The sequence below is a fragment of the Dasypus novemcinctus genome, chromosome 22 (assembly GCF_030445035.2).
Source record: "Dasypus novemcinctus isolate mDasNov1 chromosome 22, mDasNov1.1.hap2, whole genome shotgun sequence".
NCBI classification, from domain to species: Eukaryota; Metazoa; Chordata; class Mammalia; order Cingulata; family Dasypodidae; genus Dasypus; species Dasypus novemcinctus.
In genome coordinates, this window is record NC_080694.1 from 15,856,992 (window position 1) to 15,869,396 (window position 12,405).

Genomic DNA, 12,405 nt, shown 5'->3' on the forward strand with positions numbered 1-12,405 from the left:
AGTAATTTTTGTATGACTCTGCATATAATTTATCAGATATACAATGTAAAAAATTAAGAATCATTTATTAGGCCATAAAAGTAATATTTCTCTGGAAATATTTGAATTACAAAGAAAAATATTAGAAATGTCTCAAAGTCAAATCCATGAAGCCAATAATAAGGATATTTTCTCAGATATGATTTCACATATTACAAAATTTAACCTAGTTAATTGGTGGAAATCACAGATTCTCCTGTCAGCTTTAGGAATAGGGCTAATCATATTTGTTCTGTTGCTCATGATTCTTGCCTGTGCCGGACAGTGCTTTCAAAGAAAATTGCAAAGCGTAACAGCCATGGGACATGCAAATAATCTGGTGCTAGCAAAAGCACTTCAATAATTTCCCCAAGTCGAAGAGCTTGGCCAGTAGTCAATGATGGGTAAGACTCTCAGAGGAGGGCAATCTAAGACAGGCATGGTCACCGCGACTAAAACAAAAAGGGGGAGATGTTAGAAACTGAGGCACAGTGGCCTCTCAAGGAGAAAGGTGCTGTCTCCATGGCTATGCTTGCTACCTAAGGAATGTGGTAATTAAGAGTTCCCGGCAAATAGGATGAAATTGTTAAAGGCTGAAAGAAAAGATGAGCACATACCTTTTGAAGTGAATAGAACACTTAGACTTTGTACCCTGAGATAAGATTTTTTAAAATTCCTTGGACTATGGGTAATGCTGATAGTTAATACATGCTGCTGCTTAATGACACGTAGGCTATGTGTTTATGCTTATTGGCACATAGGCTACATATGCCTGCTTCTCGGCACATACACTGGAGTGTAGAAAGAGCCCCTTGTAAACAATAAAGTTCTCTGAGGAGTGACTACTTGCAGACCCCCTGATCCCAGCTCTCCCTTTCTTTCTTTGTTTCACTCTCTCCTTTTCTCTTTCTTTCATTCCCGATACCCCTCGGGTCCAAATCTCCAACACTACACATCCGAGGGACAGTAACCAACAAGAACTCAAAGTTCCAAGTAGTCAACAGCCTAGTATTCATCCCTTCTTCCAACTCTCTTCTTTTTTTTTTTTTTTAATTTTTTTATTTTTTATTGACTTTGTAATAATATTACATTAAAAATATATATGTGAGGTCCCATTCAACCCCACCCCCCCACCCCCCCTCTCCCCCCCCCCAACAACACTCGTTCCCATCATCATGACACATCCATTGGATTTGGTAAGTACATCTTTGGGCACCTCTGCACCTCATATACATTGGTTCACATCATGGCCCATACTCTCCTCTATTCCATCAAGTGGGCCCTGTGAGGATTTACAATGTCCGGTGATTACCTCTGAAGCACCATCCAGGGCAGCTCCATGTCCCGAAGACGCCTCCACCTCTCATCTCTTCCTGTCTTTCCCCATACCCTTTGTCCATTATGTCCACTTTTCCCAATCCAATGCCACCTCTTCTATGTGGACATTGGATTGGTTGTGTCCATTGCACCTCTATGTCAAGAGGAGGCTCAGATTCCACCTGGATGCTGGATGCAATCCTCCCATTTTCAGTTGTAATCACTCTAGGCTCCATGGTGTGGTGGTTGTTCTTCTTCAACTCCATCTTAGCTGAGTGTGGTAAGTCCAATAAATCAGATTGTAGGTGCTGGAGTCTGTTGAGGCTCAGGATCTGGCTATCACATTGTCAGTCCAGAGATTCGAATCCCCTAAATATATCTTAAACCCCAACATTAACTGCACCTCCAGCACATTAGCATGAAAGTCTTATGAAGGGAGATCCCATCTGAGTCCAGATTCCTCACACATAAACACCATTTCCAAAGAGGGGCCATCTGCCCTGGTAGTTAACCCCATCGGCCATGACCATAACTCCCATGGGTCTCTTTAGCCCTCAAAGGAACCAATATCTGGGGGTTGTATCTGCTTTATCTGTCTCTCTGACTCTGCTCAGTTGTGCATGAGGGCAAACCTTCTGCCAGCCTCCAGACTCTTTTTTAGAAACTCGTAGCCATATAAACTCATTTCTCCTTTCCATTTCCCCTTACTTTAGGTCAAACAGCATTTTAAAGTCATGGTATTTTATGTAGACATGGATATTCTGCTGATCCGCATTGAACCTTCCGTATAAGGTCATTTTCCAGTTGCATCATCAGTTGGTAGTTGATAGTGGTCCCTCGTTGCCAGGGAGGCTCATCCCCGGGTGTCATGTCCCACGCTGGGGGGAAGGCATTGCATTTACATGCTGAGTTTGGCTTCGAGACTGGCCACATTTGAGTAACATGAAGGCTGACAGAAGGAAATTCCCAGGCACAAAGTTGCTCTAGGCCTTGTTCTTATTTTGGGTTTATCAGCTCACAAGCATAGTCATTAGTATCAGGGGCTCACTGTTGAACCCTCACTCCCTCCCGGTCCCCACCACTGTACCTGGGAGACTGTCCCTGCTCCCCTAGGAACCACGACAGCCAACTCTCTTCTTGAGCTTACAGCCTCCTTTCTAATGAACCATGGGATGGCTGGTGTGAGCATGGAGTCACATAACTCAGTGAATACTCTTATCTAAGTAATGAAAAAGAACACTGAAAGGAAAAATATTACAAAGCCAACAGTCACTATTTTTAATATGGTAAGGTGTGAGTGTAATCAAAACCTCTATGATTACCTTTATGAAAAAGACTCTTTTCCCTAAAATTAAAACCAGTGAACCAATAAAACGCTACTTATTTAAAGAGAAAAAATACTACACAGCAGCACTTTGAATCTGGGGAGTTTGAAACGATCTTTGGCAAGTTCAGTAAGACACTCAATATTATCCTAGCTTCAAAACAGGGAGAAGGAGTGATGGGATTCTGACAGTAAATCACAGCTTGTATTTTAGTACCATTTGTAGATGGAATATTTCACTTTTCATTAGGATGCTTTTAGCTACATAGCCAAAGTATCTTATTTCTCTTTTGTTTCCTGTTTTTCTCATTTACCATCCTTCTTCTAAAAAGGATGATGGCTCACCAACTCATCATTCCAGGCTTCCTATCCCTCTGCCTCCAGATTTCCTTGCCCCTTCCCAAGTTGTATACAGCTCCCCAAATGACGCAGGAGCAATACCCCGAAGAACTGACAGTTACTCTCTGACCTCCTAGCTCTTCCTTAGGCCCTGCTGTAGGAACCTCCCAGTGACAGGAAAAATGATGACACCCCATCTAATTCCAAGGGAAGATTGCCTTACTTTGAGATGAACAGTCACTTTCTTTGTACACCAGAAAATAGAGACTGACGATCCATTTGTATTCCTGGAAGTATCCAAACTGTAAAAACCCCAATCCCTGTTCTCTATTATAAGCAGCTTCAGTGGTCTCAAGACACACAGAGGTTACAAGTCCCTTTTATCATAGACTGAGGCCTTGACATAGTATGTAATGTGCAATAGCCTACATTCTTGTAATCAGGAGAGTGCTGTGATGGTCCACCTAAATGTGGAAGTGAGAAGTTGACAAGGGATTGTTTCACCTCCTCTATCTCACTTACAAACTGTCTTGCTGAAGGCCTCTGACTCCACAGAGCCCTGGGAAGGTCTGGGATCCCAGGAGAAAGAGCATCATGATCTAGGGTGACCAGTCTGGTCTCAACTGAAGAAGGAAGGGATGGGTGTGTGTTGGCCAAAATGACCTGCGGAACTAAGTAGTTCCTTTCCTGTGGCGGATTCCTGTGCACACCAACCTGAAGTCTGCCTCTTCCCTCAGCAACAGAGGACCACCAGCCAATCGCGTGTGCCAACCTGAAGTCTGCCTCTTCCCTTAGCAACAGAAAGCTACCAGCCAATCTAAAATGTGCTGTCCCGTCCGCCAATCCATTCATAAGACGCTGCCCAAACCCAGCCTATCCGCGATTGCCACCTCTTCCCCCGCCCCCACCATAACCCATATAAGCCAATGTACTCCCTCAATAAACCAGACTTGCGCCGCGAGCCTACGTCTCCAGAGCGGTTACTATGTGTTCTGTGCCCTGCCGTCCTTACCTCGTGAGGCCGCCGTCCTGCATCTTCCCCCCCGCCGCACAGGTGGGGCTGGAGAGTAGTGGAGACCAGCGGAGATGCCGACAACTGGCGCCCGAACAGGGACACCCCTCGCTAGCCACCAGCGGGATCGGCATCGATCCTCTCTGCATCGGTAAGTGAAGCTCAGTATGGGGAATCTCTCCTCTTCTGAGAACGCACCACAAGCGCGTGCACTACATGCTCTCCTGGCAAGTTGCCACGTTAAAATTACTGAGAAAGAGCTTTCTCAGTACTGGGACTTAGTTGTCCTTTTTAATCCATGGTTAACCACGGCTACTTTGTGGGACTCTCCCTGCCACATGGACTAAGCTCATCTCCCGAGTGCAGTCCGCTGAACAATGTGAAGGCAGGACCTTCCCCCTAGGGCTGATGCCCGCACTCCAGGCCGTCCATGCCTGCCTCACTAGTCCCTCCTCTGGCAAAGTTTCCACCTCCCCCCTTGTAACCTTTCCTACTTTACCCCCTCCCCCGCAACGATCTCCTTTCGACCCTCCCCCTCCGTTCCCCTCCACCACTCCTAGTCTCCCTCCCCCGCTCTATCCTGCCCTCCGGAGTGCAGCAAACCTTTCACCAATCCTTTCTCCAGCCCTCCTCCTGTACAATTAGAGCCCACCTCAGGCAAACCCGATTGTGAGCTGCTTGCCTCCACTCTGAGTCCCTCGGTTGGTCCTGTTACAACTCAGCCCCCGGATCTGCCCTAACCCCCCTCCATCTCCTCCCCCATTTGTTTCTCTTCCCACCATCCAGACAAATCCTCTCCACCTCTCCCTCCTCCTCCTAACTTTGCTCCTCCCCCACTTGGTACTCCCTTCTATTCCATCCCCCCTGACAAGTGTTTCCACTTCTCCTTTTTATCCCTTTCCCTTCCCCCTTTCCCAGCTGTCACTGTATCTGGTCCACTACCCCCCTGATAACAGCCCAGCCTTTTGGGCCCCCTGGGACAATAAAACCGTCCAAAATTTAAGGAAAACAGCCCAGGAGGATGGCCTTAAAAGCCCATACACTCAAATGCTCCTGGAAAACATGGGACATGCACATAATACACCCACTGACTGGAAAAACCTCGAGTGCGCCATCCTCCCTCCTGGTGACTTTGTTACTTGGCTCGCCCTTTAACTGACAGGGCTAATACTCAGGGCACACAAAACATTCAAAATAACCTCCCCGCCATCCTGCCTGGCACCCTTAAAGGCGAAGGACAATCTGTTCTCCCCACTCAACAACTTACCTGCCCAGCTCCTTATTTTGATCAGTGTCGTGCCCTCACAATGGCTGCCTTCAACAAAATTAACCCCAAAGGCAAACCAGTGCAGCTTTCCAACCTACTCCAAGAGCCAAACGAATCCTTCTCTTCATTCTATAGTCACGTCCAAGCGGCGGTTGAAAGGAAGGTTTCCCACCAAGCCACCGCCGTCGCTTTACTCAAAGACCTCCCCTGGGAGGGCGCCAACTCTGCTTGCAGACAGGATATAACGCCCATTCGCAACACATCTCCCACCGATTGGGTTCTTGCCTGTCGCGACATCGGCAGTTTTACTGCCGCCCTTACGGTTTCAACCTCCACTTCAGCCTCTCTTTCGCCAGCTGTCCTGGCGACAGCAATCGCTGAGCACCTGCAATCGCCCTCCCAACGAAATTGCTATAAATGCCCTCTCTTTGCTAGAGAGTGTCCGCAAACCGCCCCCTTCCCCTGCCAATGGTTCACTGGCTCTCCCCGCTTCCGTGTGCCCCAGGTGCCGCAAGGGTTTACATTGGAAAAAAGACGGCCATTCTAAAGGTGATGCAGCTGGTAACCCACTCCCGCCTTTAAACTCCTGCAGACGCAACCCTCAGCCCCACCACTAAGAGGGTTGCAAGTGCGCTCCCTTCTTCCGATCCCTGCTGGGAGCCAAACTCGTGCTGCGAAAAAACCTCCAACAATTTTAAGTTCCTGGAGGATCAAATAGCAGTGCTAGAAGGACAGCTCTCTACACTAGCCGTTCCAGTTTCTCCTCCTCCTGTTCCCCCTATTAAAGCTAAACCCCCGGGGGTCCCCTCCAGCCCCGATGCGGGTGTCCCCTCCGGCCCCGATGCGCGCTGCAAAGAACCTAGTGCTTATCTTACATTTCTTGAAAATCTCATCGCAGCTCTTGGGGAGCAGTGGCTGCCAGCTCTTAACGGCAGGAGATTCTTCTCCTGCAACTCCAACTGACAAGCCTCTCAAACAGCTGCCTTCGCCTGTAAAAACCCCCTCTGTCCTCTGGACTATTCCCATCACCCAACATAAAGCTTTCCTCACCCGACAGGTTCAAAATAGAAATATCAGAGGACAGATTGACACAGGGGCTGATGTCTCCGTACTCCGCTCCACGGATGTTGACCCCTCCTGGCCCATGAATTCAGGTCCCCTAGTCCAGGGAGTAGCAGGGCTCCAAGCCTCTCAACAAATAACGCGTGTCCCTCACTTGGACCGATCCGGACGGTAAATCTGGCACTTTCCGTCCCCTTGTCATATCAAACATAGCTCATACACTTTGGGGGCATGATATACTGCCTCAAATTGGAGCAATCATCTCAACTCAAACAACCCCCCAAGCATAAGGGCCACTGATCTGCCTCTGTTGTTTTACATCGTCCCCCCCCCCCAATCAAACTCAGGTGGACAATGAATAGTCCCATCTGGACGGACCAGTGGCCTTTGCCTCGAGACAAACTCCCCCATCTCCTCTGCCTAGTTAAAGAGCAGTTACTTTTAGGACACACCGAACCCTCTAACAGTCCCCATAATTCCCCTATTTTCATTATCCGCAAAAAAACGGCCCAAACCTGGAGACTTCCTCATGATCTCCAAAATATTAATGCCCATCTTGAAAAACTAGGCTCCCCGCAACCCGGACTTCCGTATCCCTCTGCCATCACGGAGGGCTTCCATATAATAACGGTTGACATAAAAGACTGTTTCTTTTCTATACCTTTGCACGAATAGGACCACCCCTTCTTTGCCTTTTCAGTGCCTGTAACAAATTATGCCCACCCTCAACTGCGTTATCAGTGGAAAGTTCTTCCCCAAGGCATGAAAAATAGCCCGGCCATGTGTCAACTGTTTGACAGCTGAGTTACAATCCCACTTCTCCCTTATTGTCAGGTCATTCATTACATGGATGATGTTCTCATTGCACATCCCGATATCCAGCATTTAAATGCTTGCCTTAAGTCTCTTTTAAACAACTTCCAACAGCTAGGCCTTACCATCGCGCCTGATAAAGGCCAAGTTCTCCCACCTTATACATTCCTTGGGTATACTATTACAAGCCAAATCACCCCCTCTATCCCGAAATTGCAGTTGCCCCCTACGTGCTCCCTCAACCAGTTGCAACAACTCTGTGGGGACATCAATTGGCTGTGTCCTCACCTAAATATTTCCACACACGAAATTAAACCTTTATTCAATCTCCTTGATGGCGATTCCGATCCCTTGAGTCGGCGAGTTATAAGCGCCCCCGCTCGTCAGGCCCTTGATCTCATCAATAGCAGGCTTCTTGTGCTCAGCATGGCCCAATTCCAACCTGCATTATCACTCCTTGCCATGGTACTCAATACCCCTGGGACACCCACAGGCCTCCTATATCAGGAGGCACCCCTCTTTTGGGTGCATCTTGCTATAAATCAACTAGGAAGAATCACTTCCCATCTTGATGCCATTTGTCTTCTAGGCCGAAAATTAAGAAAAACGGTGGTCCTCTTTTATGGCCTTGAGCCTGACACTTTAATTCTCCCTCTTAACCAGGAACAACTCCTATATCTCTCTCCCAAACAGACCTAAACATACAAATCTTGCTAGCTGGATCCCCAGGACAAATTAGCTGCCATTTCCCCAAAAATAAACTCATTACTGCCATGACCTCCTCCCTTTTGTCCTCTCCTCTCATGTTTTCCCCTCTAGCTCGCCCCTGCCTCATGTCCCTGTGGTTTTTACTGATGCTAATAAAACTCATTTTTCTGTAATCGTCTAAAAGCCCCCTCTGCCTGCTTCTATCCAGGTATTCCATCATTCAGGGTCTGTGCGAACGGGAGAGATGCTTGCTCTCCTTCAAGCCTTCACACGGTTCCAATCCACCCCCATTAACATTTTTACCGATGGCGCATATGCAGCAAATGCTATTCGCTCACTGCCTTATGCGATCTTAAAGACCAAACCCGGTCTTCTGATAGATGACTGTCTCCAGACTCTGCAGTCTCTTCTTGAAAACTGTTCTCACCCCTGGTTCATCCAGCACATTCAATCCCACATAGGACTTCCAGGAGCCCTTGCAGAAGGAAATGCTCTTGTGGATTCCTCTTTAACCATCTTAATTCTCTCAACCTCATTAGATCAGGCGAGAGCCTTACACTCTAAATTTCACATGTCAGCCAGTTCCCTTCATCATCTTTTTCCCAATCTTACGCAGGCCCAATGTAAACACCTCATTCGCACTTGCAAGCATTGTGGCTCCCTAGTTCCCATAGGCCCTCTCCAACCCCAGGGAGTTAATCCCCAAGGCCTTCACCCAAATACTCTCTGGCAAATGGATATCACCCATGTGCCTTCGTTTGGGTGTCTTAAATTAGTTCATGTCATCATAGACACATACTCCAGGTTTCTTTTTGCTATTGCACTCACTGGAGAAGGAGCAAAAAATGTTGTCACCACCTGTCTACAGGCCTTTAATCAAATGGGTATTCCATGGATGATGAAAATGGATAACGGACCTTGTTTTCAGTCCAGAACCTTCAAAAAATTTTGTCTTGATTGGAACATTCAACATAAAACAGGAATACCTTATAACCCTCAGGGACAAGCTCTAGTTGAGCGATCCAATGCTCTCCTCAAAACTACTATCAAAAAACAGGAGAGTTCCCTCGTGATACCCCTCGGGACCTGCTTAACAAAGCTTTAGTCACAATCATTTCCTCACCTTTGATAATCACCATACTACCCCTGCAATTTGTCACTGGGGAGGTCTAAGATCAGCCCCCACGCCAGCTCCCCTCTTCATGTGGAAAGACCCTCTCACCAACATGTGGAAGGGCCCCCATCCCCTCTTAACCCAGGGATGAGGGTATGCTTGTATCTTTCCAGAGAATACAGAGCATCTGTTGTGGATCCCCAGTCATCTCATGAAACCTGCAACTGTGTCAACAGACAACCCTGATGAAAGCCTGCAGTAATAATAGTCTCCTTTTATACGGCGCAGTGGTTTTCATCATCGTCCTCCTCCTGATCGGCGTCACTCCTGCGGATTGGACAAAGGTTCAACAAGGTCTCTTCATCCTTATCACTCTCCTCTACATTGGTATTCTTCTTCTAGTAATATGCTTCCTTTTATCTTAGTCTCTATCCTCCTTACAACCCTTTTCCCCTCCTCCATTATAAGTAGGGGAGAAAGTAAAAGAGATGTCTACTCCTGGGAATTTGTAGTTAGAGAAACCTTCTCCTGCCAGGGACATACCACGTCTAGCAACATTGGATCAGGCCGTTGCCCACCCATGGGGTATGCAAACGCTATTTCCATTAACCTCCACCCTTTGTCCTTTACACTTGATAAACCCACACCCCCTTGGTATGCTTTTGGAATCAACCCTACGCGTGCTTCCCCTTTCAACAAACTGAAGCATATTGTATTAAATATAATTAGAATCTGTCTTATGGCTGCTGCCCATATTGGACCTGTCAAATTGGACATTATGACACTTGTTTTATTCCCCCTGCCACCCCTAATAGGGCTTTACCCTCAATCTGTCTCATCTCCTTTAATGTTACCAGTGGGTCTCTAATGCTTCACATACAAGATCCTTGGGATTCCAAATGGGCTTCTGGAGTTTCCGGAGCATTATACGTTAATTCCGAGAGCAGGCCACGTAGTTTTCTTTTTATAAATTGTCAATATACTTATGAATATTCTAATACTACCTGGGATATTACACGAGTTGAACAAAAAATACATGAATCTGAAACATCCTTACACAAAACTCTCAACCATGAGTCTCAATATTCTTTCCCTTCCTAGATTGAAATTCTTGATTCCACTCTCAACTTCCTCAACCAGTCCACTATTCTCCCTAACACCACCCATTGTTTCCTCTGTGCAGCACTTAGTTGCCCTTTACTTGCTGCTAAGCCCGTACCTTACAACATTACCAATTTCTCCAACCGCACGTGGTCTACCTGTGGAAACCCCATACCTACTGTGCCCTTGTGGAATGTCAACGCCAACAATCTAGCTTGCCTCTTTACAAACTCCACAAATCATTACTCCTCTCAGACCATTTCTTGTGCTATCAATGAAAAACTTCCTCAGAATTTTTCTATACCTGTCGGCTTTTACCTCTGGTGTAACCAATCCTTATTCACCTGCCTTAATGGCATTCGCCCTGAACCCTGCGTCCTAGTAACCCTTACCCCTCAACTCACCCTCTATAGTGAAAGTGAAATTAAATTTCTATTATCACCAATTCAGAAGTGAGCTGTTTTCCTTCCCATACTAGTCGGAGTTAGCCTCACAGCATCAGTCGCTGCAATTGCTACTGCAGGAGGCACTCTTGGCCACGGTGTCACCACCTCAGCACAATTTCAAAAAAGAGTTATAGGTAATCTTAGACTCTACTACAGCATCCCTTGAGTCCTTACAGAGACAAATTTCCTCCCTCGCTCAAGTTGCCTTACAGAACAGAAGAGCATTGGATCTTCTTAGAGCTGAGAAAGGGTGAACCTGCCTCTTTCTCCAGGAGGAATGTTGTTAGTATGTTAATGAGTCTGGAGTAATAGAGCAATATGTAATCAAGCTAAAAAATTTGCATGATACACTGTCTAACAGTCCTCTTACTACCCACTCTTTTCTTAGCTGGTTTTCCTCTCCAGTAGCAATGTGGCTCGCCCCTGTTCTCGGTCCCCTTCTTTTCATTATTGTATTTTTTACTGTAGCACCTTGTCTCCTAAAGTGGCTTCAGAAGAGAATTGAAAGTATTTCTGCCTTTACTGTTTATTCACTTCAATTTGGTCAATATCAACCACTAGCACAGAATGAAGACCCTGCCGTCAGGGAATTGGCCACAGTGCAACTATAGTAGCGCACAGATAAATAACTGAGCTACAGTAATATTGTGCCCTCAAATTAATTCCCTCTGCCCGAAAGATTAACTGGCAGCCACAGACGGGAAAGACCTCCAGAGGGAGGCAACCTAAGACAGGCGCAGTTATGTGGGTGAAAGAAGGCAAATTATATAACTGGTAGCCAATGACAGGTAAGATTCTCAGAGGAGAACAACCTAAGACAGGCACGGTTAAAGAGCTTTCTTAAAAAACACAAACGGAGGAATTGTTGGCCAAAATGGCCTGTGGCACTAAGCAGCTCCTTTCCTGTGGCCGATTCCCGCGCGTGCCAACCTGAAGTCTGCCTCTTCCCTCAGCAACAGAGGGCCACCAGCCAATCGTGCATGCCAACCTGAAGTCTGCCTCTTCCCTAAGCAATAGAAAGCCAACAGCCAATCTAAAATGTGCTGTCCCGTTCGCCAATTCATAAGATGCCGCATAAACCCAGCCTATCCGCGATTGCCACCTCTCCTCCTGCCCCCACCATAACCCATATAAGCCAATGTACTCCCTCAATAAACCGAACTTGCACCACGAGCCTATGTCTCCAGAGCGGCTACTGTGTGTTCTGTGCTCTGCCGTCCTTACCTCGCGAGGCCACCGTCCCGCATCTTCCCCCCGGCTGCACAGGTGGGGCTGGAGAGAGTAGCGGATGCCGGCGATGCCGACAGGTGTGCCACCATCTCTAATAACTTTCTTGCAGATGTTTGTGTTCCTGAAGATTGACTTGCAGATCAGTGGTATGACTCCACCAGGAATGATGAGGACAACAGTCCAGATAGACACCTGAAGCACCCAAACAGAGGGTCACAAGAACCAGTTATATTGCATCTGCTACTTTGCAGGCTGAACAAAGGAGTACAAAACAGAAAGTAAATACATAAGGAGCTCTGCTTTGTTCTTTTCATATTTTAATTCTATAATAGAGGTTAGAGGACCATGGCATTTCAGCGTTTGTGTTTGCAATCTTTTCTGGATTTTGCTATTTAAGAATATCTTTTCCCACAAGACCTGCTCTTTCATGCACTGACCACTGCCAATCCTCAAAGCCTCTGGATTTCTAGGTTCACTACACATGCTCCCCTGACCTGGTGAGGTGCAGTAGAAAGCATATCCTTGAACAAACATCTAGTTTCCATGTCTCACCCAAATACAAATCCTGGTTACCCAAATACAAATCCTGGGATTAGGAATAAAACCTGAATTTGCTTCCATTTGACAGAAATTTGTGTGTAGTTTGCCCTTCAA